The following is a 21142-nucleotide window of genomic DNA, read 5'->3' as shown; positions in this document are numbered from 1 at the left end:
GCAAATGCTAGGATTACAAGCCCAGGGCTTTGTGCCTTCTAGACAAGTACTCTACCAACTGAGCTACACCCCAGTCCCATTTCATATTTTTTAGGTGAACCCTATGACCCAGAATTCAGATGTGTCTCCTAGATTTATACCAGAGAAAACTAATATATGCTCAAAGCCTTCATTGCTAAGAAAGTTGTCATTCTTGTTGTCTGAAGGGAATTATGAAATAATTGCTGGTCAATTATATTGCATGCGGACCCAGTTGTATAAGATTGTATTGTTGGACCCTAGTGTCCAAACACCGAGGAGGAGTCGCCCCCAGAGACCACTTCATACACCACAGCCGATGCAAAAGCATGAGGATTTTATTAATTTTGTCATGACAGGGTCCCCCAGCATTCGGGAAGCCGAGGGACCCCAAATAGCTGGTACAGTCTGCTTTTAAAGGGGCCACAGAAGCAAGGGGGGTTGTTCTTTGACTATTTTGATTGGCTTATTCAAAGGGCTATTACCAATAATGGACTGGAGAGCTGTTGCCAGATCAGGTGAGGTAAGAGGTCATTTTGACCCTGTTTCCCAGGGGACTGAACCAAAACATACGTATATGGGTAATTGTTCAGGAACTGAGTACGTGCGAGTGTAGCTGTTAGGTACTTGGTTCCCAGGGGAGAAAGGGAAGCACTATGGCACGGAGGCTGAAAGGATTCAGAATTGTCAAAAATGGCTTCAGGATTGTCTTAAAGTCTTGCAGTATAATGTATAAGACATGTACAAGAATATTCACAGAAGTATATTTCATTGTACACCAAATAGACAAATGACCCAATTGTTCATCAACAGAGATGATTTTGTTTTGTCTTGTTTGATTTTGGATTTTGAGACAGCAAAACTGTATTCTGTTTTGTACTGTACAGTGATCTCAAACTTACAGCAATTCTCCTGCCTCAGCCTCCTGAGTGTTGTGATTACAGTGTACATCACCACATCTGACTTTGAAATTTGTGTATGTGTGATGTATATGTGCATATATGTTCACGTGTTTCCAGGTACATGTGTATGTATGAAAGTCAGAAGTCTACCTCAAGTGCCTTTCTCAGTCTCTCTCCATCTTTTTATTTTGTTTTGTTTTGTTTTTTTGTTTTGTTTTTCGAGACAGGGTTTCTCTGTAGCTTTAGAGGCTGTTCTAGAACTAGCTCTTGTAGACCAGGCCGGCCTCGAACTCACAGAGATCCACCTGCCTCTGTCTCCTGAGTGCTGTGATTAAAGGTGTACACCACCACCGCCCAGCTATCTCCACCTTATTTTTAATAGGATCTCTTTTATTCTTTGACAGTTTCATGCATGAAAACAACGTATCTTGATCATATATTAAGTTGCCCCCCACTCCCCCCTCGCACTCCCCAGGGGCACTCCCATATGTCCTCCTCCCCACTTTATGTCCAGTCTCTCCTATTTCTCTTTTTCTCCTATTTCGTTCAGTCTGTGTGTATGATTGTGCACCATCTGAGTGCCTGGGAGTTAAAAGTGGTTGTGAACTAGCGAATGGGTGCTGGGAACTGAACACAGCTCTCTGAAGAGCAACTCTTACCCACCCAGCCATCTCTCCAGTCCCTAGCTGACTTCTCTTGTCTTCATCATGAGCAGTTGAGTTCATGACTGCCGTGCCGTGATCTAGAAGAATGTTCACAGCTGCCAGTCCTCAGGCCCCTCCTCCCGATGTTCCTTTAGCCTTGGCAGATAGGGGAATGGTGTGAGACAGATGTCCCATTTAGGACTGAGCATTTTATTCTTGGCATTTTGGCCAGTTATGAGTCTCTGCATTAATTTTGGCCCACTTTTCTGGGTCAAAGTTGACTATCAATAATTGAGATGTATGAACATAAGTATTTAGGCAGTTTGATCACAGTTTGCCCACTTAGCAAGACAACAATATGACCTTTGACTTCCAAGGTTATGGACTTTCAACCAGGTTTACAGTACCAGGCATGAATTCTCTCCTGTGGAGCAGACCTCAAATCCAATCCAAAAGTATTGGTCATCCTCATAACCTTTTGCCATGATGACACCCGTGGGCCCATTTTACCTGTTAGGACTGTAGCATACAGGGTTCACTGCTGGGTAATAGTGTTGGTAGGTTTTCTCCCACCATGGACTGCCATAGTATTTTCTGGTCCTATGAAAGGGAAGTTTTCAGGTCAGTTCCAGATTGATTTCTGGACCAAAGTCCAACCTTATTTTTCTGAGACAAGGTCTCTCACTGAATGTGAAGTTTGTTAACACAGCTAGACTAGCGACCCAACCAACTACAAGGAAATGCCCATCTCACTTCCCCAGCACTGGGATTACCTGGGATTACGGCTACACATTTACATGGGTTCTGCAGGTCTGAACTCAGGTCCTCATGCTTGCAAGAACTTTTAATGTCTGAACCATCTTCCTGGTGGGACGTCGGGGGGGGGGAGGGGTTCAGGTATGTTTGCCATGTATGAAGATCAGAGGACATCAGGTACCCTCCTCTATCACGTTCTGCCTTCTTCCCTTGGAAAAGGGTCTCTTGCTGAACCCGGAACTCTCTATTTTTGATCGGCACCAGCAGCCACCAAGCTCAGTGAATCCTCCGCAACTCAACACTGGGATTATAGACACACATGGCCACACCCAGCTTCTTATATGGGTGCAGGGATCTGAATCCGTGTCCTCATGCTAGTGTAGCAAGTGCTCTTACCACGGAGCCCCGATTGTTTTAATTGAGTAAGCGTACAGTCACATAGTCAATGCAAATGAATTTCACAAACTTTTTTTTTTTCACAAACAGAATCTCACCACATAGCACAAGATGGCCTTGAAGTCACTATGCAACCCAGGCTTTTCTCAAATGCTCCAGATCTTCTCACCAGCCTCCCGAGATCACAGGCATGTGCCACAACACCCAGTTCCTCACAAACATCATTTAGAGAGAAAAAAATTATAAAATCCTTCAATTTATGTAAAGTTCCAAAACAGGAAAAAGGGAGACATTTTGAATAAACAGTAAACTGTGAAGATAGGAAGAGAGTATCACAGGATAATGGTCCCCACAAAGATGGTTCAGGACGGAGGAGGGAGTGGCATGTCATCAGGAAGGACTCTTAAAAGCCTACCTTTATGCCGGGCAGTGGTGGCGCACGCCTTTAATCCCAGCACTCGGGAGGCAGAGGCAGGTGGATCTCTGTGAGTTCAAGACCAGCCTGGTCTACAAGAGCTAGTTCCAGGACAGGCTCCAAAACCACAGAGAAACCCTGTCTCGAAACAAACAAACAAAAAACGGTGGGGGCAGGAAGCCTACCCTTATAGGGTGCTGGCAATGTAATAGCTAACACCCTGATCTATTTAAACTACATAATTGGTCCTCTATAGCCATGGATTCTTTTTCCAAGTTTCAAACAACTGCTTATCAGAAATATTTGAAGGAAAACTCGTGTGTTTAGGATGTGATCAGAGGCTTTCTCTTGTCATTATCCCTAAACAATATGGCACAACAGCTATTTTACAGCCTTTACGCTGTGTTAGGGATTGTAAGTAGCTCAGAGATAACTTAAAGCCATGGTCCTCAACCTTCCTAATGCTGCGACCCTTTAATACAGTCTCTCATGTTGAGGTGACCCCCAGTCATAACATTAGAGAATCAAAAGAAGGAAATCTCTCTTTCTGTCTCATGGTTCCTGAGACCTTGGTCCATCATTGCCTGGCTCTTTGCTTCTGGACTTTTGGTGAAGCACAGCATCATGGCAGACGGGCATGGCAGAGCAGACTTGCTCATCACATGGCTGACAACAAAAAAGAAAAGGAACTAGAAAGTGGCAAGCGACAAGATATATCTTTTCCAGGGCATGACCCCATGATCTACTTCCTCCAGAAAGCTCTCAACTCAAGTTTTCCACATCTTCCCAGTGAGGCTATCATATTATGACTCCATCAATCAAAAAAAAAAAAAAAATCCATTAGGTCAGAGTCCTTAGGATTCAATTATCTCCCCAAAGCCTCTGGTCTGTGACCTTGCCTTTAACACGTAAGCATCCAAGGGATAATCAAACAAGAACACTGTGGATTTGAACATGAGGGTCTTGAGCATCCCCAGCCATTGGTATTTGGGCAGCGGGCACTCTGGAGCCACTGGCCATGGATATGAAGGATTGTCTTTCAATCTGAGAGACACAAATTTTGATGTAGTTCAGGTAAGAAAGTGCAGCAGTGTGAGAAATGTCCCCTCCCCATGGGCTTAGCTGTTTGAATACTTGGTCCCAAGTTGGCAGTGAAGTCAGAGAAGTGTATAGAGCCGTGGGAAGTGTGGCCTTGCTAGAGGAAGCAGGTCACTGGAGGTAGGCTTTGAGGGCTTCTCGCACCACACCCATCTGCTCTCTCTGCTCTTTGTGTGTGGTTGAAGACGCGATTTCTCGGCTTCCACCTGCTGCTGTGCCTCCCTCACACTGTGAGCCTCACCTCCGGCACTGTGAGCCAAAATAAACAGTCTTCCATAAATCTCATTTGATCACGGTGCTTTAGCACAGAAATGAAAAGAAACTGATAAAGACGGGAATCTTTGCCAGTTACAAGCTTAAAATGAGGGCATTTGAGCTGGTCCGGCAGCACGTGCCTATAATACCAGCTTCTCCAGGGACTGAGACAAAAGGATTTTACAGATGTTTTGGAAGCTAGGTTAGTAGTTCCTCAAAATGTTCAGCATAGACTTACCAGATGATCCAGAAATCGTAATAAATACTTTTTACCAGCTATATACCCAAGTGAAATGAAAATATGTGCCAGGGTCTGGAGAGATGGCTCAACGGTCAAAAGCACTTGTTGCTCTTGCGAAGGACCTGGGTTCATTTCCTAGAACCCTAGCCATGGCTCACTACCATCCGTTACTCCAGTTCCAGAGGACACAATACTCTCTTTTGTTTTGTTTTTGTTTTTGTTTTGTTTTTCGAGACAGAGTTTCTCTGTGGTTTTGGAGCCTGTCCTGGAACTAGCTCTTGTAGACCAGGCTGGTCTCGAACTCACAGAGATCTGTCTGCCTCTGCCTCCCAAGTGCTGGGATTAAAGGCGTGCGCCACCACCGCCCGGCCACAATACTCTCTTCTAGTCATCATTAGCACTGCATACATGTGGCACACATACATGCAGGCAAAACACTCATCCACATAAAATGCAAATAAGTTTTGCCAAAAGAAAGCATATTGTATAAAAAAGCACACACACCAACATTTGCAACTGTGCCATGCCCCTAATGCCCCTCAATTGACAGTGACTAGCAGCCTTTTGTCACTGTGGCAAACATTGGCAAATAGAGCCTTAAAGGAGGAAAGACCTGGTTTACAGTTTGGGAATATCAAGCCCAGTCAGCTTCCTCCACCGAGGACTAATCCAGTACCTGCGCTGTACACAGTACCCTGCACACAGCACCCTGCACAGCACCCTGCACAGCACCCTGCACACAGCACCCTGCACACAGCACCCTGCACAGCACCCTGCACACAGCACACTGCACACAGTACCCTGCACACAGTACCCTGCACACAGCACCCTGCACACAGTACCCTGCACAGAGCACCCTGCACACAGTACCCTGCACACAGCACCCTGCACACAGTACCCTGCACACAGTACCCTGCACACAGTACCCTGCCACTGGGTTACACTTAGAGGACTGGAGAACAAAAGCTTTTAACTTGAGAAAGTCCAATATATTGTCTTATTTACATTTCTATTGCTGTGATAAGATGCCATGATCAAGGCAACTTGAAGCATTTATTTGGGGCTTATAATTCAGAGGGTTAGAGTCCATGAGTGTGGAGCCGCAGCTGAGAGATGACATCTTGAACAGCAGGAAACCGAGAGAGTGCACTGGGGTGGTGGGAGGCTTTTGAGACCTTGAGGCCACCCCCAGTGCTCCTCCAATACCACCTCCTCCTCCTCCTAATCTAATCCTTCCCAAACAGTTCTACCAACTGAGGGCCAAGTATACAAATGCCCTAGATGTATGGAGGGCACCTCATTTAAGTCATTACTTGTAAACTTTTTCTTCTGTCTCTTACACTATTTTTTAAAGATTTATTTATTCATTATATATACAGTGTTCTGCCTGCATGTATGCCTACAGGACAGAAGAGGGCACCAGATCTCATTACAGATGGTTGTGAGTCACCATGTGATTGCTGGGAATTGAACTCAAGACCTTTAGAGGAGCAGCCAATGTTCTTAACCACTGAGCCATTTCTCCTGCCCCATTATCGCTATTAATGTTATGTCTAGGAAAAAAATGGCTTGAGTGTATATGGTATGGCAGTGCATGTCTATAATCCCAGCCCTTGAGAGGCTGGATCCAGGGGACTGAATTCAAGGATAGTTTGAACAGGGGGAGAGAGACAGACAGAGAAAGAGAGAGAGAAAGAAAAAGATACAGACAGATGACAGATAGACAGACAGACAGACAGACAGAGAATTGACTGATTCAAGGTTGTTTCTGTGTTTTCTAAGAATTCAATAGTGTCTTTAGGTCTTTGACCCCATTTTCAGTGATTTTTGTCTTTGATGTGAGGTAAAAGTCCAACTTCATTCCACAACACACACATTGATTTGCCTATCACCATTAGTTAAAGAGACAGTGCCTTTCCCTGACTAAGTATATTAATGTCCATGTTAAAAATCAATTGACTGTAATGTACAGGTCTCGGTTTTAGGACCTCAAGTCTATTCTATTGATTCTTATGATGAAATTTATGCTGGTTCTACACTGTTCTGATTACAGGAACTCTGTAATGAGCCTGTCTGTCTGTGTGTGGCGGGGGGGTACATGTGGTAAAGCCAGACGTTCTAAAGAGTCGTCACTCAGGAGTCATTCACCTCTCAGTGTATCTCTCATGTATCTCTCAGGCCTGAAGCTCACCAAGTAGGTTAGACTGACCAGCCAGTGAGCTCAGGGATTCCCCCTTTCCCCATCTCCTCAGCACAGGGATTACAATGTTGTGCAACCACACTCAGCTTTTTACATAAATTCTAGAAGTGAAACTTGGGGGCCTTGTGCTGGAACCACAAGCACACAAGCACTGTACCAAGCCAGGCATCTCTCAGCCTGCTTTGTAGTAACTTTTATTTTGTTTCATTTTGTTATTTAAGACAGGGTCTCACTGCATGGGTGCTGGGAACCAAATCTATGTTCTCTGCAAAAGCAACAAATGCTCTTAACTACTGAGCTCTCTCTTTAGCCCTTGGGTAGTTCTTCATTGCTTTGGCAGCAATCCTGGAGGTAAAGACCAACCAATAAAGAAATGTAACAGAGGAATGCTTGCCGAGAAACATTTCCAAACATCTCAAGGCACTGCTACTCTTTTAGTCAAAAGTCATAACCTAATAGCTAAATTTAGATTCCCTTCTGATGTAATATTTGAAAGACCACAGCCACAGTTTGCATTAAACACTTTAGGCATTGGCTTTGCCAAATTAAAATAGAGCTTCAAATAGTTGTGCAAGCCAAGGAGTCTCATCATCTAACTTACTTCATATTCATAGTTCTTGTTCATATTCCCAATATCCTTAAAAAATGTGTCTCCTACTGAGAATGAGTTATTTTGTTTTGTGTTTTTGAGGCAGAGATGTGTAGCCCTGGCTTATCCTGGAACTCGTTCTGTAGACCACGCTGGCCTAGCACTCAGAAATCTACCTGTCTCTGTTACCCGAGTCCTGGAATTCAAGACATACACCACCAAGCCTGGTTTGATAATGTTTTTGTTTTTGTTTGGTTTGGTTTGGTTTTTCGAGACAGGGTTTCTCTGTAGCTTTGGAGCCTGTCCTGAAACTAGCTCTTGTAGACCAGACTGGCCTCAAACTCACAGAGATCCGCCTGCCTCTGCCTCCCGAGTACTGGGATTAAAGGCATGGGCCCCGACCCACTGGCTTTCATAGTTATTTTAAGTACCATGTTTTGGGGGCTGGAAAGACGCTCAGTGTTTAAGAGCTCTTACTGCTCTTACAGAGGGCCCAGTTTCAGTTCTCTGCACCCACTTAGCGGCTCACAACTGTCTATAACTCCAGTTCCAGGGGATTCAATGCAGGCTCTGGCATGCATGAGATGCACATACAAACACTCAAGCACATATACAGCCACATAAAGAAGTACATACATAAATAAATAGTTTAAAACATATAATGTTTTTATTAATTCCTTGAGAATTTTATATGCACATATAGTAGTTTGATCGTATTTACCTCCCACTGTTCTCCCTATTGCAAGATCCACTCCCACTTCCTTATCCCCTCCCAACCTTGTGTACTCTGTCTCTCTCTCTAATCTATAGGTAGATATAGGTATACATATTCGTATACGTATAGGTATCACCAAAGCCAATTGGCACTGCCGTAAGCCTACGGGTGTGGAACCATCCGCTAAAGGGTAGTAGATCTACAGGGACCACAAGAAAATTGGCTCTCCCTCTCCCCTAAACTATCACCTAACAGTAATCCCTCAGCTAGGGATAGGGCCAGTGAGCTCCTCCTGCTGCCATGCTGGAAAGCTGACTGGCTTGATCTTGTGCAGCCAGCCACAGCTGCTCTGAGTCCACAAGAGCCGCGGTCTCGTCATGGCGTAAAGACAACATTCAGTTCCAGTCTTTCCTGACTTCTGGCGCTCAGGGACGGTCCCTGAGCCTGAGGAAATAAGGTGGGAGGTGGACTTGCCATTGGTGGCCGAGCACGCCACAGATGTTTATCTGTACTTTAGCCAGTTTCTTTAGAGTTTCTTCCTTAAATGACATCTTTGGATATATTTGTTTCCTTCTCTTTTAAAAATTTGCTTGTCACCAAGTGTAGTGGTGCACGTCTTGAATCCCAGCACACAGGAGGCAGAGGCTGGCGGATCTCTGTGAGTTCAAGGCCAGCCTGGTCTACAAAGTGAGTTCCAGGACAGCCAGAGCTACACAAAGAAACCCTGTCTGTCTCAAAAAAACAAAACAAAAAAAGTTTGTTTGAGCTGGGCGGTGGTGGCGTACGCCTTTAATCCCACCATTTGAGAGGCAGAGGCAGGTGAATCCCTGTAAGTTCGAGGTCAGCCTGGTCTACAAGAGCTAGTGCCAGGACCTAGTTCCAAGACAGCTAGGACTATTATGCAGGGAAACCCTGTCTCAAAAAAACCAAAAGAAAAAAAAAAAAGGAAAAGGTTGTTTGTTTTTGTATGTATGTATGTATGTATATATGTATATATGTGTATGTATGTGAGCCTGCTTTACTACATGTTCACCACATTGTACGGAGTACCTGTGGAAGCCAGAAGAGGTTATTGAATCCCCTGAAACAGGAGTTACAGATGGTTGTGAGCCACCATGTGGGTGCTGGGAACTGAACCCAGGTTCTCTGCATGAACAGCAAGTGTTCTAAACCACTAAGTCAGTGGTTCTCAACCTTCCTAATACTGCAACCCTTTAATACAGTTTCTCATCTTGTGGTAGCCTCCAACAACAAAATTATTTCCATTGCTACTTCGTAGCTGTAACTTTGTTACTGTTATGAATCGTAATGTAAATATCTGTTCTGATGATCTTAGGCAATGCTGTAAAAGGGTCATTTGACCCCCAAAGGGGTCGTGACCCTCAGGTTGAAAACCATTGTACTATATCCTCTCTCCAGCCCCATTGGGCACAATTCTCAGGGCTGATTTAAAATATTTAATAGAGCCAGGTGTCGTTGAACACAATTGTAATCTCAGAACGTGGGCTGCTGAGGCCAACCTTGAATATACAGGGAGACCATATGTAAAATAAAATAGCCCTGATATAAGATGGTACCCGCCTTCAAGGCCAGTACTCATTCAGTGGGAGCTGAATGCAGGAGAATAAAGATTTCAAGGGTATTTTCAGATACATAACAAATTCCAAGTAAGCCTGGGCTACATGAGACCCTGTCTCTAAATAGTCAAGCTAAAAATATTAAATAATAAAATAAACTAAGAATAAAACTCTTTTTGTTGTTATTGTTGTTGTTTTGGTTTTTCAAGACAGAGTTTTTCTGTAGCTTTGGGGCCTATCCTGGAACTTGCTCTGTAGACCAGGCTGACCTTGAACTCACAAAGATCTGCCGACCTCTGCCTCCCAAGAGCTGGGATTAAAGGTGTGCACCACCACCGCCTGGCCAAGAACAAAGCTCTTAATAAGTCCAATATTTGAGCTTCCTTAGTCACAGCTTTTATTGACTTTTCTTTTTTCTTTCTTTTTTGTCTGTGTGGAACTTATGTTTCTGTCTCTTTGTATTTTATTTTGGTTGTAAATTATTTTATTTATTTATTTGTTCATTTATTTTGGTATTTTGAGACACGGTTTCTCTGTGTAGCCCTGACTGTTCTACAGCTCTGTAGATCAGGCTGTCCTTACATGCAGAGGTCCTCCTGCCTCTTCCTCCCAAGTCCTGGGATCAAAGGCGTGCGCCACCACTCCCAGCTGAGGCTGACTATTTTATTTTATTTTTTGGTTTTTCGAGACAGGGTTTCTCTGTGGCTTTGGAGCCTGTTCTGGAACTAGCTCTTGTAGACCAGGCTGGTCTCAAACTCACAGAGATCCACCTGCCTCTGCCTCCCGAGTGCTGGGATCAAAGGCATGCGCCACAACATCCAGCTGAGGCTGACTATTTTAAATAATGAAGCAGGGCAACTCCGGAAGTCAAATCCTCTGTCCTATCCCCAGCATCTATCATGGAAATCAAATCCTCTGTCCTATCCCCAGCATCTATCGTTATTCTGCTATTTCTGCCGATGGTGCTGAAGGCGTCTCCTGGACTAACTCGGTGCCCTCTCAACTAACCTAATGGCCAGCTAACAACTCAGATCTCCTTACATGCCTTGAACTGACGAGAGCCACAGTTCGACTGCTCCAACGCCGTTGACAACTCTGCCTCACACTTCCTTTCTTCCTTGTGAAAAGCCCTGAGCTCAGCCAGAGGTGAGAAACTGAGGGTCCCTCAGGTGCTTTCTTAGGCACACGAACTGAACCAAAGGACATATTCATGTATCCTTCTAGAATACCAAACATAAATCAGAGACCATCAACCCCCTCTTCAGACGTCTCATTCACCAGCTTTTCAAGTCCGCACCGACTAGCTTCAGCTGCCACAAATGCCCGGGGGTAGGACCGTTCACACTGGTGAGCTCCGAGCCAGTTCAAATAAAGACAGATCTTAGGAGCGGAGCTGCCAGCCACGTGAAACAGGGACGGGTCTGTGCCAAGTTTCAAACCCAGCTCCTTGGTGGGGGGTGGGGGGATCAAACCTGTCCTGTCCCCTCGAATGACTGTGGCTCATTACAGGTTCCGTGTAGTTACGCAGTAGACTAGTTAGAAGGGGATAGGATTAGGCTGTGGTCCCTTGGCACAAAGACAACTGGTCATTCCAAGTTTTCTTTGTAAAAGTGGTTCAGGTTAGAGAGACAGTAGAGATTTGGCTGCCTGGTTAGGTCACCTCAGATTTCTTCTTTTATGTAAGGATTTGAGAGGGAATTTGGTTGCCATGCCAACTAAAAGTAGTCTGTTTGGAAAATATGGCTATTGTCTCAGGAGTCCTGACTTTTTTGGAAGATCAGATAGCACGATTGTTTCTTTGGTCCAAAGGGAAGGTCTCTGCAATTCCTCCCCTTTGGCAGTAGGGCACATTTAGGGCTTTGAGTTTCTGTTACAAACATGACTCATAGGTAAGTGTCTTTATGATCATACACACGGAGTTCTCACTGTTCTAGGCAAAGAGAAGCCATTATAGGTTATTACTAGAACTTTTTGGGTTGTTTGTTGTTGTTGTTGTTATTATTGCAATTTTACCTTTTTCCCTCTGGAGCTAAGGACCAAACCCAGGACCTTGCACTTGCTGGGCAAGTGCTCTACCACTGAGCTAACACCCCCAAACCCCCAATTTTCGTTAAACGTTCACTGATAATATTCTGGACTGGGTAATGTTTTGTAGGATTCTCCTTCGCTCTGTAGAATGAACAGCATCTCTGGCCTCTTCCCACTAGATGAAGGGATTACTTCTCCATTTGCCAAATGTCCCATGAGGGCAAAATCACCCAAGTGAACTCCACACATCACTGATTTCCACACATCTTTCCGGAGCTGTATCTTAGTTTTCTATTGCTGTGATAAAACACCATGACCAAGGCAATTTATATAAGGATTCATGGGGCTGGAGCGATGGATCAATGTTTAAGAGCACTGACTGCTCTTCCAGTGGTCCTGAGTTCAATTCCCATCAACCATGTGATAGCTCACAACCATCTGTGATGAGATCAGGTGCCCTCTTCTGGCCTACAGGTCACTCTACATAGCTCTGCTCTGAAACTCACTGTGTATACCAGGCTAGCATCAAACTCACAGACATCTGTCTGCCTCTGCCTCCAGATTAAAGGTATGTGCCACTATACCCAGCTTAGAAAGTGGAAAAAAAATAATATGGACTGGATATTAGATGTTACTAATTTTTTTTTTTTTTTTTTGCCTTCTCTCTTTTGTAGTCCTGGGCACCAAACTTGAAGTTCTTCCGTGCTAATCACATGCTCTCCCACAAAGCTACCCCCAGCCTTATTCTCTAATTTGTTAAATGGAATACAGCTATTTGGTGTAAGTGGAGTTTCTCCGTGTCCCAGCAGTCACTCCTAAATAACCATACAGAGACTTTTTTTGTTGTTTTTTGTTTTTGCTTTTTCAAGACAGGGTTTCTTTGTAGCTTTGGAGCCTGTCCTGAAACTAGCTCTTGTAGACCAGGCTGGCCTCGAACTCACAGAGATCCGCCTGCCTCTGCCTCCCGAGTGCTGGGATTAAAGATGTGCGCCGCCACCACCTGGCTCACACAGAGGCTTAACATTAATTATAAATGCTTGGCCAATGGTTCAGGCTTGTTACTAGCTAACTCTTACATTTTAAATTAACCGATTTTCATTCCTTTTCTTGCTGCCATGTGGCTCATGGCTTATTACCTCATTTTGTACACTTCCTGTTTCCTCTGCATCTGCCTCCAGACTCCTCAGACTCTTCTCTTCTTCCTCCCAGCATTCTCTCTGTCCCCAAAATCCTGCCTGGCTATCAACCAATCAGCTTTTATATATATATATATATATATATATATATATATATATATATATATATATCAATGAGAGCAATATATATTTACAGTGTACAAAGATTGTTTCACAGAACTTTGAGAAAATCTTTATTCCGGTTTTGAAATGTACCAGCTAAAATTAAGTGAAGATGACAGAGGAGAGAGGGAGGAGAGAGAAAGGGGGAGTACAGATGCACAGATCCTGGGGAAGTATTAGCAGCTGATGAACTTCACTAAAGAGCGTATGGGTGTTCAATATCACTATTCTTCCAGCTTTGGGGCAAATTTGAAAATTTTTAAACTAAGTTGAAGATAAATAGGGTAAAATTTGTAGAGGAAAATATTAAGAGACCAGAAATCACCTAGAGAGATTATAAATAGAGGAGAGAAATGACTAGGCAGAATTCTCAGGAGGTCAAACAGATGAAAAAGAGGAGAAAAAGGAGTATGCGAGCATGCATGTGTGTGTGCATGTGTATGTGTGTATATGCGCATGTGCATGCATGCGTGTGTGTGCATGCATGTGTGTGCGTGCATGCGCGTGTGTGCATGTGCGTGCATGCATGTGCGTGCATGTGTATGTGTGTATATGCGCATGTGCATGCATGTGCGTGCATGCATGTGTGTGAGCATGCATGTGTGTGCATGTGTATGTGTGTATATGCGCATGTGCATGCATTGTGTGCGTGCATGCATGTGTGTGTGCATGTGCACGCATGCGTGTGTGTGTGCATGTGTGTGCGTACATATGTATGTGCGTGTGTGTATTTAGCCCTGGAATCTTAAGGCCTGTAACCTGTTACAGAGTGAACCAAGCATTCAGCAGCCTCAAATGCTAAGAAGTTCGGTAAGATGCCAACAAAACCAAACAAACCTTGGCTTTGGCAAGATATAGGTCATTAGTGACCTTGATTAAACAGTGAAACAAGAGCCCAATTGGAGTCGTTTAAGGCAAAGTTGAAGATGAAGACTTTGAGTTTGAATAGATCATCTGAATGACAAAGTTTTTTAGGAAAGAGAGCAGAGTCAGGTGTAAGAGGACAAAGGCTCAAAGCAAGCTTTTGTTTGGTTTATGGTTTTGTCATGAGGGATATTAAGAGATATGTTAATGCCAGCAGAATGATCCAGAACAGTATGAAAGGGGAGATTACGGGCACAAGCCGAGTAGGGGAGAGGGGATGAGTTACAGAAAATGAATGGAAGGATTGTACTGGCGGAAAGAGAAAATTTCAACGATCCCATTGGTTTCCTCTGCTTTCTCTGGGCACCAAAACACCATTTGGATGACGGAGAGATGTGGGAGATTTGAAGAGAGAGAAAGATGAAATACTAGCTCAGAAAATAACAGAGAACTTCCCAGGAAAGTGGACAGACTAGCTGGGCCACTCTGCAAATTCATTTAAGAATTGCACCTGTCTACCGAGAGAGTCCAGTGAGAACGGTGAAGTCATGTTCTCTTCCAAATGTCACTTTTTGGAGGCAAAGGTACAGACTAAGAAGACAGTTTGAAGTAACAAGATACAAGGGACTTTTATGTCCCCACCCCTAATACTGAACTACATTCTGAGACTGACATAATTTTTTGTTGGCTACTCATATTTGGAAACTCTTATGTACTGAAACCACTTTCCTGTATTCCTTATATCTGAACCCCTATCCAACAGTCCTAGTGAATAAAATAATCTTTTTCCTAACATAAAAGCTAAAACTGGGCCGGGCGGTGGTGGCGCACGCCTTTAATCCCAGCACTCAGGAGGTAGAGGCAGGCGAATCTCTGTGAGTTCGAGACCAGCCTGGTCTACAAGAGCTAGTTAGTTCCAGGACAGGAACCAAAAAAAAAAAAAAACTACAGAGAAACCCTGTCTCGAAAAAACCAAAAAAAAAAAAAAAGCTAAAACTGGGTGGGGTGGAAGGGTGGCTCAATGGTTAAGAGCACAGCTCTTGCGGAGGATCACAATTCAGTTCCCAGCATCCACACTGGGTGACCCACAACAGCTCCAGAAGATCCAATGTCCCCCTCTTACCTCTGTGGGTGAATGTGTACAAGAGTTCATGCTCTCTCTCTCTCTCTCTCTCTCTCTCTCTCTCTCTCTCTCTCTCTCTCCTCTCTCTCTCTCCCCCCCCCCTCTACTACAATTGCCAGAATTGCCAGGTATTTACTTCCCCAGACTTCTTTGCAGCTAAAGACAAGCTCACCACCCATCTCAGTCACTGTTCTATTGCTTTGAAGAGGCATCACAACCAAGGCCACTCTTATGAAAGAAAGCATTTAACTGGGACTTGTTTGCTGTTAGAGAGGTTTAGACCATTTTCATCATGGTGGGGAACATGGTGGCAGGCAGGCAGGTGCTGGACCAGTAGCTGAGAGCTACATCCTGATCTGTAGATAGAGAAAGAGAGCCTAGGCCTGGCTTGGGCTTTTGAAACCTCAAAGCACAACCCCAGCGACACAAATCATCTGACAAGACCACACCTCCTAATCCTTATCATCCTTTCAAATGGTGCCACTCCCTAGTGACTAAGCATTCAGATATATGAGCCTATGCGGGCCATCAATTCAAACCACACACACACACACACACACACACACACACACACACACACACCGTGTACATCCAATTAGTTGCACTGTCCTTAATTTTGAACCTAGAGCTAGGAAGTAAGCAGAGGTAATGGAGCATCCAAGCGGTGGCAGAGGTGTCAGCAGGGCCGGCGGAGGCCCCCAGTTTCCAGTGCCAACAGCAAGCACTAACAGCTCCGAGTCACTACTCCCACAAAGCAGCGGCTGAGAGGTGGTCACCAAGGCAGCTGTAGTCTACAGGGTTAGCAATGGTTCTTACTTCCAAACCTCAGGGCTGGCTCTCCAGGTCTCCAGCAATTCTTTGCTTATCTTTGCTTGGGAAATACTTCGTTACAAAGTGGTACCATAATTATCACCAAACCACTGAGTTCTTTTCGGATCATGTGGGCAAATTCAGCTGCCTCCAACGAGCACATTTTATAGTCTAACCAGACAAATACAATTTGTTATAATAAATATGCTTTACAAACTTTCTGGTTATCCCAAACTTGTGGTTAAAGGTTACATTCCTCTGAGGTTATACAACAAAAAGCCTCTTGTGTTCTCATAGATGAATATCTCAGGGAACCTCTTGGCTTCCTTCTCCCCGGTTGGTGAACACAGTGAGAGGAACTGTTACCTCTCAGAACAACAGCAATGCCAGCAAGGGTGGTGGAACTGTAAGTTAGATCTTTGGTAACACCTGGCTGTCTCCCACACTGTAATAACCTGTTCTTCCTTCTTCAAACAGAGGACTAAACAGAACCATAGCATTTACAAACTGTTTTGGCAAAATGCATAGTGTTGCCAGGTGGTGGTGACACACACGTTTAATTCCAGCACTCGGGAGGCAGAGACAGGCCTCTGTGAGGTGGAGGCCAGCCTGTCCCATAGAGCAAGTTCCAGGATGGGCTCCAAAGCCACAGAGAAACCCTGTCTCAAAAAACTGAAAGAAAAAAAGAAAGAAACAAAGAAACAAAAGAAGAAAGAAACAAAGAAACAAAGAAAGAAACAAAGTAACAAAGGAAGAAACAATGAAAGAAACAAAGCAATGTGTCTTCTTTCCAGTTTCTCACCAAATAGCTGTTATTTAACCAAAGTCTCTGTGTGTGCATGTGTGTGTGTATGTGCATGTGCATGCGTGTGTGTGTGTGTTTATGTGTATGCATTCTCGTGTGAAGGTCAGAGATCAACCTTGGGTGGTATTTATCAGGACCTGTCTGCCTTGGTTTTTTGTTTTATTTTATATTTATTTGTTTGTTTATTATTTTTTGGTTTTCGAGACAGGGTTTCTTTGTAGCTTTGGAGCCTGTCCTGGAACTCATGCTATAAACCAGGCTGGCCTCGAACTCACAGAGATCACTTGTCCCTACCTCTCGAGTACTGTGATTAAAGGCCTACACCACCACTACCCGGCTTTATTTTTAAATTTTTTATTTGTTTCTCCTCTCATCTTGTTTTTGTTTGATTTCTTTCCCTATATAGATCTAGCTGGATCTAGCTGTCCTGGAACTCACTATGTAAACCAAGCTGGTCTAGAGCTCACAGAGCTCCATCTGTTTCCTGAGAACTGGCATCATAGGCAGCTGCCATCATGCCTGGTTCTCATCCCGGTTTTTTTTAGCCATGGTCTCTCACTGGGACCTGGGGCTTGCTGGTTGGGCTAAGCTAGCTGGTAGCTAGTTGATCAGCAAGCCCCAGGGATCCTCAGCCCTGGGGTTACAAACATTCACTATCACACCAAGCTTTGCTTTGCTTTCTTTCTTTCTCCCCCCCTCCCCCCAGACAGGGTTCCTCTGTCCTGCCTGTCCTGGAACTTGGAACTTGCTCTGTAGACATCACAGAGATCTGTTTCTGCCTCCCAAGTACTGGGATCAATGGTGTGCACCACCAGCACCAGCACAGGCTTTTTTAAAACATGTGTTCAGGGAGTGGAACATAGGCTCTAGTGCTTCCAAGCCCTTTACCAGCAGAGCCGTCTCCCGCCCACGGGGTGTATTTCCAGCAGTCACACCACTGCCTCTCCTCCCGGTCTCACTGCACTGACTGGAACCTTCTGATCTCGGCAGCAAGAATCTGCGGTCGCACTTTTATTTTTTTTTATTTATTATTATATTATTTTGGTTTTTCTTGACAGGGTTTCTCTGTGGCTTTTTTGTTGTTATTGTTGTTTTTAGTTTTTTTGTTTTTGGTTTTGGTTTTTTCGAGACAGGGTTTCTCTGTGGCTTTGGAGCCTGTCCTGGAACTAGCTCTGTAGACCAGGCTGGTCTCGAACTCACAGAGATCCGCCTGCCTCTGCCTCCCAAGTGCTGGGATTAAAGGCTGCGCCACCACCGCCCGGCGGTCACCCCTTTATTGCTGGACTGTTCCCTCAGTGACGACTACAATTCTTTCCTTCACCACAGCCAATAACACTGGCAGGTTGGAAAGGGTGAGGGTGGAACCCGACCCTTCCGTCTAACCCCGCAGTCCATCCCACTGTTCATCCCATTGCCCACAGTGTTCCCATCTTTGCTTCTCAAATCTCCTTCATTCGTTTTGCATTTTTGTTTGTTTGTTTGTTTGTTTGAGACAGGGTTTCTCTGTGTGATCGCCCTAGCTGCCCTGGAATTCACCAAGACTAGCCTGCCTCTGTCTGCCCAGTGCTGGGATTAAAGGTGTGGGCCACCATGCCTGGCTTACATTTTCTTTTTGTTCTGAAAGGCCTCTCTATGATGCTCACACTGATCTTGAACTCCTGGCCTCAAGTGATCCTTCTGTCTTCGCCTTCTGAGTAGCTGAAATTTAGAGTCTGTGTTGGTTGTTATTCTCTATTTCGCGAGTGGGAAATGTAAGTCTCCGAGGATGGAATGTGAAGTCACTAGTGACGCCAAGACCCTCTTCAAACTCTTCTGAGAGCAAATCCCAGACCTCTTCAACCTATTTTGCCGTCAGGTTGATGAAGGCAGTAACACGAACGCAAATCACTTAGCCGAAGAAAATAGGCCTTCAGTTAAATTCAATGTTAAATTAACAAGCTTTCTTTTTTAAAGCTGAGCTTTAGAAGTAACGTTTATAAAAATGTTTGGTTTGAGATTTTATTTATTTTATGTGTGTGGGTGTTTAGTCAGCAGGTCTGTTAACCACCTGCATGTAGTTCCCTCAGAGGCCATAAGAGGGCGACAGATCCCCATTGGCGGGAGTTACACAGAGGAGGTTGTGAGCTGCCCAGACATGGTGCTGGGAACTGAACTCAGGTCCCCTGGACAGGCAGGAATAGCTTTTAACTGTCGAGCTATTTCTCTAACCTTTACCTACATTGTTACAATCGAGAGAGATAGTATTTTAAAGTAGTTTCTAACGTATGCTTTATTTTTGCAATAGTTTTAGATTCACAGAAAAAAAGTGAAGATAGTGTATAGTCTCATATACCTCAAAGCCAGTTTTTCGATCAGTAGCATCCTTTCCTTATCAGATGCATGTGGGTTTTGGTTTGTTTTGTTTTTTCAAGACAGGATTTCTCTGTGTAGCCCTGGCTGTCCTGGAACTCACTCTGTAGACCAGGCTGGCCTCTAAGTCAGAGAGTACTAGGATTAAAGGAGTGCACCACCACCAGCCCAGCCTAATGTCCATTTTTAATCTATATTTCCTTAGTTTTTACTTAATTTTGCTATTATAGTTTTTTTTATATGCTGCCCAGACTGGTGTTTAACGTCCATTTACTCAAGACTACTCAAGTAGTCTTCCTGCTTCAGCCACTTAACTTCCCTAGGACCACAAAGTGCCCACAGCACACACACCGCCCCTGCCCTGCCCCCATCAGTGCTGAAATGAGGGCTGTACGCTCACCTACCTCCCCATCCCCTAGTGATTGCATCCTGATGTGTGGACCAGATCACTTCAGTTTGACACTGGCATCCTCATGTGTGGACTGAAAGAAATGAAGCCGGTCAGAGTGACCTAATCGCTTTCCGCCTGAGCCACGCTGTTCAGGCTAGGCTATTCTGAACTGGGAGACCATTGCTTTAAGGATAGCCAAGAACTGGCCAATTAAAAATGTGTCCAGAGTACGCTGCTTCTACATACCCCAAGGACAGATAGGAACGGGCCAACCAAGAACATTTCCATACTTCATTTACATAATGATATCATGCTTTTTGAATTTGCTGTCCTCACTTAGGTCTGGGTATGAAAATCAGGTGAAATCTGGTGGTCCTCAAGATTGTCTATAAAGAGTCCTGTAATCTCTAGAAAGGAACTCCTCCCATCCTCACTGCGTTGAGTGTGCTGGACGAGTTCCTTGCCTAGGCTCATATTTTCAAATAAACCTTGCTTTTGCATTCAAGTCCTGGATCCCTGGTGGTCTCTTTGAGGGGCAAGAAGTCTGGGCATAACACGGACCAGATCACTTCAGTTTGACACTGGCATCTTGATGTGTGGACCAGATCACTTCAGAAAGACAGGAGCTTTCTTTTCTTTCTTTTTCTTGGTTTTTCAAGGCAAGGTTTCTCTATGTAACAGCCCCAGCTGTCCTGGAACTAGCTCTATAGACCAGGCTGGTCTCGAACTCACAGAGATCCATCTGCCTCTGCCTCTGCCTCCTGAGTGCTGGGATAAAAGGCATGAGCCACCATCACCCAGCGATTTCTTTTTGAGGTAGAATCTTTATGTTGTCCATCTCCTGGCCTCAAGTGATCCTCCTGCCTCAGCTTCTCAAGTATTTTAGGTTATGAGCATATGACATCTCACCCAGTTCACCACCACAATCCTCGATGGGCCATATTGTGATGTATTATAGTTTAACGGTGCCCAAACAGATTCTCTGATTATAGTATCCAATCATCATGACTGCAACCCCCAAAATATTGAACGCATGGCTCACAATAATACACAGATTGAAGACAAAGAATAAACTAGCTTGAGTGCCAAACAAGGAAAGGTCGATCTAATGCTTTTGTTAATTCCTGGTGGAAGTCATTTGCCAGCCGTGTCATGAGGCCAAGATGGATGGAAGGGAAGTGTGAAGTGGGTGTTTCTACCCACTGTCACTGATGACACCTCAGGGTGTTTACTCCCCTGTCCCTGATGCTCCTCACCCTCCATGGACAGTATGTTTGAGAAAAATTGTGATTGTAACACGATCCATACAAGCAGTTATGAACAAATATTGGCATAAGGCGCGGTGGGTGCCCAAGAAAGTGTTGCCGGTGCCCAGTTGTGTAGCTGCTAGCCTGGCGGTGTCCCTGGCCTCAATCCTCAGCACTGAAAAGGAAGACAGGTTGATAGTAGAATCACCTAAGTCTAATCATTCCCATACTCAAACGACTGCAAATCTCTTACCGAATCCAGAGCCATTCTTAATTTCCCCGTGCAATGCCTGACCCAGAGTAGGCGCTCAAGTAAATACTCAACGCGTTTGTTGAGAGAATTAATGAATGAAGGTCTTCGTGATCAGGAAGTACCAGCCTGCCCAGTCCCATGTCCATCTCACCCTGAGTGACCAACACC

This window comes from Chionomys nivalis, chromosome 7 (assembly GCF_950005125.1).
Source record: "Chionomys nivalis chromosome 7, mChiNiv1.1, whole genome shotgun sequence".
Lineage (NCBI taxonomy): Eukaryota > Metazoa > Chordata > Mammalia > Rodentia > Cricetidae > Chionomys > Chionomys nivalis.
This window is presented reverse-complemented; position numbering follows the sequence as displayed.